Genomic DNA, 6152 nt, shown 5'->3' with positions numbered 1-6152 from the left:
AGAGACAGAGACAGAGAGAGAGGCAGAGAGGGGAAAGAAAGGGGAGAGGAGAGGGAAGGGGGAGAGTGAGAGTGAAAGAGGGGGGTCGGGGAATGAAAATACCCTCCAGGGTGTGCTCCCAATGACTTACTTCTTCCAACGAGGCTTTCCCTTGTAAAGTTCCCACCATCTCCTAATAGCACATTAAGCTATGAACTTATAGCTTATGAACCTATTTGGTTATGAAGCTATAACTGAATTAATCCTTAGAATCCAGTTAACCAGTCTTCAACACATGCACATTGGAGGGACATTTCAGATCCAAACCATAACACAGTCCAGGAGTAGCCACAGACAATACGTAAGTGTAGGGATGTGGCTGGGTTCCAATAAAACTTTATGAACTATGATACTTTCATATAATCTTCACAGTATGACATATTATTCTTTTGATCTTTTCTCCCCAGTCATTATTCTTAGCTTGTAAGCCATGGAAAACAGTTGGCTCACTTTGGCCTGAAGGCTGTAGTTTGCAGACTCCTGGTCTAAATAATAATGACCTTGCATTATTGCACTAGTAATTGGCTAGTGTATCTGCAAGATCTAGTCCAGTTCCTGGCATGAATGTGCTTTCTTCATGGTGGAGTTCACTTGAGAAGAACACAGAAGACAGTCTTGGCTGTCTGGAGGTTAGAGAGCTCTTCTGGGCTCTGTTTTGGTAAAACTGGAAAGTACAAGAGAACTGGGGAGGCAGGAAGGGAACTTTCAGAATGTCACCAGAAACTAGGAATTGGGTCTCTTGTCTTCATAGTGGTTCTCTTGAGAGCTTAATTCTCATTCTCTCTCTCTCTCTCTCTCTCTCTCTCTCTCTCTCTCTTCCTCTCCTTCTCCCTCTCCCTTCTCTCCCTCTCCCTTTCCCTCTCTCTCTGCATTTTCCAAATTCCAAATGGTTTATCTAAAACTCATATGGGTTAGAAAACTACAGTTGGCTTTCTGTATTCATAGGTTTCACATCTGAGCAACCAACCAACCTTAGATGAAAAATATTTGGAAAAAAATTTCATCATTATGGAACATGTACAGACTTATTTTCTTAACCTATTTCCTAGCCAGTACAGTATAACAACTATTTAGCACTCACTTTATTTATTTATTTATTATGTATTTGGGCCAGGTTCTATAGGGTCTCACTTCATAGATTGGATTCGCAGAGATCCTCCTATTTTTAGCCTTCCAAGTGCTGGGATTACAGGCTTGCCCCACCACGCCCAGTCTCAGGCACTGTCTCAGCATGCCCTGGGGATGGGGCTGGCACAGCATGCGGGGGATAGAGCCTCAGCAGCTGTGCTCTGCCTAAACAGGCACTTTAGTCCACTGAGCTATCTGGCCAGCCCTTAGCACTCACATTACATGAAGTACCTTAAGTCATCTACAAGTGATTTAAAGGACGTGGGAGGTGTGGGTGGGTTTTATGCAACTCCTGCACTATCTTATGTTAGGGGCTAAGTATCTGCAGGTGATGGCATGTCTGTTGGGGCCTGGAATCAGTTCCCTGTCCATATCATGGGGTGGCTATTTGTGAGTGTCTGATCCTGGAACCTTATTCTATTTTACTTGTAAACACTGAATGGACACTGCCATTTCCAGCAGTGTAAAGCAAGAGACCATCCCGCTTTGTTTCATTTAGGACTTTGTCAAAAAGGAGCCACCATTTTGAAAAACCTTGGACTTTGGGTAAGGCAAATTGGCATCACAACTGTCGACTTGACAGCTGTTCTTCATTTACACATCGGTGTCTGACAAGCTGACTATGTCTCTCCCAACAGAAATCTGCCTCACTAAACTATAGATTACTTAATTTCTCCCTTTTTTAAAAATTATAATCAGGACACAACAGTGTTTGCTTAAATTAAAGGTAAGTAGGTTATACTTTCAATGAATTTTCTCTCAGGGCAGAAAGAAGGATTTCCCAAATATGGTTTTATATATGGGGACCCTGGGCCTGAGGGCACTGAGCACGCCTGCCTTGTAATATTCTTTGAGTCAATGCATGAGGAGCTGTTTTTAAATCACTTTTGGATTTCTACAATGTGTTTCTTTGAATGCAAAGACAGGCCTTCTGATTCCATGTGGGATGGAGAAGTCGCCCCCTTGCTGGTGCTTGACAGAGAAGTGAGTGATGCTTCCTCAGGGAGAGCCGGGCTCCCTGGCCTTCCCGCTTAGCTCTGTTCCCAGGGTAGAGCCAGATGGTTTTTACTGCCTTTGTCAGGGTTGGTGTCTGGGTAGGATTTTCTAAGTGTTTCAAACTTTCCTTTAGCCCAACTCGAACAGTCTTCGCTTCCTCACATATTAATTACAACTGGGGCCCACGGTCAGCTTGGGTCTTACCAACCAGTAGCTTTTGAGGGACTCAGCTGCTTCCCTTTCTGGCTGTGGAAAGTGGTTATTAATTTTTTCCTTTGGGCAGCCAGAAAGATTCTTCCCTTTGCCCAGGTGAACCTTGATAAAAACTGGTGTCATCTGCTCCCTTTAGGTTGTTTTTTTTTTTTGCCCTAAGAGCCCCAGGCATTGCAAATGAAAAGCTTGGCTTGGGCCAGGCAGAGCTTTTGCTCTGATTCCACTGGGACTTTCTGTTATTATCACAGAGCATGAATCCTCAATGAAACCCTGCCTCCATTGATTGCCAACAGCTCTGTGGCTTTGGACAAGTGGTTTAGCATTTCTGAGTTCCACTTTTCTTGTTTGTAAGAGTTGAGGGGGGTGGTCTAGGCAAGATTGCACATACCTGTCATCCCAGCAGTCAGGAGGATAGCTGTGAGTTTGAGGCCAGCCTGTGCTACACAGACATTTGTTTCGTGGTTCTGGAGGGTGGAAGTCCAAGGTCGCCATGCTGCCTGGTTCCCATTCCCAGGAAGGGCAGTGTTCCTGGCTCCCAGACCAGAGGCTTCCTGCTGTGGATCCTCACTGCTGAAGGCAAGGGAAGCGGCAGGTTCTTGGTATCTCTTCTAATAAGGACACTAAACCTGTTCTGAGGACCCCACTCTTGAGACCTCCTCCTAAGCTAATTTCCTCCCAAAGATTCACCTCCAGTGATTGTCACATGGAGGATTAGGGCTGTAGCATTTCATTTTGGAAAGACACTACATACCTTCAGTTTATAGACCTTTTTCCAAGGATCCCTCTTAAACCCTCTCTGTCACCTTTGTTATCCTCATTTGATGGATGATGACAAAATTAAGACTCTAAGAATGCCTTGAGTTGTCCATGGCTAGACAGCGTGTGAGTGCAAGCCCCACACATACTCACATTTAGCCATGGAAGAAAATTAATTACAGTATTGCCTCCACCCAGGGAGCATAACACCCACTAGTAACAACCAGGAGGGGGCCAGCCTGAACAGAACTGGTCCTTGCCAGTGTTCAAGCTCATTTGGTTCCCAGATGTCCCTCCCAGTTGTCTGCAAGCTACAGCCACACCCACAGGTGGCAACGGCTACAGTAATGGCACTTTTTGTAGGGGAGAGGATTTTGTGGTGTAACGCAGGTGAAACACCGCCCAAGAGCCTGACACAGCAAGTGCTCAGTTGTTAGCTAATGTGCAGAGAGGACTGGTTTTTCTGTTTTTAAAAATTAATTTAATCACTTAACTTCATTTTTTAAATTTTTTTATTTTTTATTTTTTTGGCGGAACCAGGGATTGAACTCTGATCCTTGCATTTGCCAGTCAAGCGCTTATCCTACTGAGCCATCCCCCCGGCCCCCCACTTAACTTTATTTTTATTGAAACAAAAATTACACACATTTTAGGGGTGTGATATGGAGGGTTTTGTGTTTTTGAGGCAAGGGACTTGCTTTATCATCCTGTCTGTCTTCCAACTCCTGGGTTGAAGTGGCTTTCCTGAGTGGCTGGGACTGTAGTCACTGTGTCACTGTGCCCAGCCAAAGCGAAGCTCTGATATATATTTATAATGTAGAATGATTAGATGAGGCCAGTGAACAAATCCATCACATTAAATCCTTACCACTTTTTGGTGTGTATATTGAAAACATCTAAAATCTACAATGACCTGTCCACAGAGTATTCAATTTTTGTTGTGTTTTGTTTTGAGACAAGGTTTTGTTATGTAGTTCACTCTGGTCTCAAACTCGTGGAAATCCTCCTGACTCAACCTCCCAAATGCTGGGATTGCAGGTGTGTGTCACCATGCTTAACCAGGAAGTTTCATTTTAATCAGTGGATAATGTCCCTGTCTGTCCTTCAGGAACAGTAGCACACCACAGAGGAGACACAGAGAGGAGACTGCTGAAGCCTGAAGGATGTTTCCACCTAAGTCTTGAGCCTGGTAAATCTGGGGATTCTGCAATACCCCTTAGACCTTACATCAGAACATGGGCACAAGGGAGGAGCGCAGGCTGTGTGGGGAGGGGGTGAGGGGAGAGGAGGCCGGGTAGAGCGCTCTGAAGGGGCCATGCCTGGCTCACTTTGTGTATCCTGTGGCCACACTGTGAGGTTGGTGATAGGTTCCCCTTTTCATTGGCCAGAGAGAGGCGGCAGGGGTGTTCATGAGCCAGTTCACCGTATTACAGCTGGCAAGGGCTGAGGAAGCTTATGGCTGCTCACTCCAAAGCCCGTGTCTATATTTGAAAGAAATTTTTTTCTATCTAATTCACTTGGGTAAACTGAGGCATGGGGCTGACAAAGAGGACTTTAAATAGGGAAGTTGGAGACTGACCAGCTCTTCCTTGAATTCCTTCCTTCCCCTTGTTGGTTGCCATCTACACACTCTTTCAAAATATGAGGACGGTTTTGAATTTTTCCGTCATCTTAATTTGAGATGAGAAATTTGGGATTTCCACGTTGACAGAGACACCCGTGATTGTAAAGATGCTGGAAGGCAAACATCTGTGAAAAATCACAGGAACAATGTCAACATCTGTCCTCTCAAAAGGAAATTGCCTAGGTTCTCCATTTCCAGCCAATCAGTCCCGGAGGCCAGGATGCCTGCAGATTTAAATGCATGTTGAAGCTACAGGAATGGCTAATTAATTTAGTTTGCATGCCTGTAAGATTTTTCATTGTTTCCAGTTAAAAAAAATTCTTTTTTGAATAGAGTATGTGTGCATATGGTGAAAAATTATATTTGAAACAGTAAAAAGTTTACAGTGAAACTTGAATCTCTCCCCATCCCAGCATCCTGCTTCTTTTCAAGGTCACAGGCATCAGAGAATTGTCTTAAAGTCTTCCGAGGATAGCCCATATCTATCTATCTGCTATCTGTCTGTCTGTCTGTCTGTCTGTCAGTCTGTCTGTCTGTCTGTCTGTCTGTCTGTCTGTCTGCCTGCCTGTCTATCTATCTACTGTGTATCCCTTCCCAGTTTTAAACATACAAATGACAGTGCACCATATATCTTACCCTGCATCTTGACTTTTTTCACTGAATGTGTCTTTAGACTCTCCCGTGTCAGTGATGCAGAGTTTCCTCATTCTTTCCAACAGCTGCGTACTATTCCGGTATGTGGTTAGCAGCTCTCTGATGGTTGATCAGCTGTCTCACAGTGGATATTCTGGATGTTTTGTCATTTTACAACCCTGAAGATGCTGCAGAAGGCCTCTGACTGGCTCCTTGTAATGATTTCTAGGTCTCTGGAATATTCTGCCTTATCAGAGTCTTTTTTTACTTGGGGTTTATTGTGAATGCCTGTTTCCTTAACCCTCAAATTCAGGACCCTATGGAAGAACTGAGCAAGCAAGGCCAAACCCACCAACAACCCTGGGCACTGGGGCTGGGGCAGGCATCCTGGAAGCTGGGCTCTGCATATGCTGTCCCACTATGTCCCACACAGTCCTAAATCATCACCATGAGCATAAGCGTTCGGAGTTCTGGCAAATCATTCCACCTGAGCATGATCTTGAGGTCCTCTACAGTGCTTACTAGAGACAGGGACCATCTTCTGTTTAGCTTCTCTGTGAGAATAACCAGTGTGGGGAGCAGGAGACTGTTCTGTTGTTCAAGACCCTGTTCTAGGTGCTGATGTTGAGCCTTGAGTCTGTCTTTGTGCCAGAGGTCACTGGGTCAAAGTCATTGCCTTCAGAGAGCTTACATTCTAGTGAGGGAAGATGAAGAAGATGGAGCACCTTCCTTCCCAGCAGAACCCGAAGTTGGACAAATGCTA

This window comes from Octodon degus, unplaced genomic scaffold (assembly GCF_000260255.1).
Source record: "Octodon degus isolate 3935 unplaced genomic scaffold, OctDeg1.0 scaffold00200, whole genome shotgun sequence".
NCBI lineage: Eukaryota > Metazoa > Chordata > Mammalia > Rodentia > Octodontidae > Octodon > Octodon degus.
The sequence above is the reverse complement of the archived record's forward strand: the minus strand, read 5'-3'. Positions refer to the sequence as shown.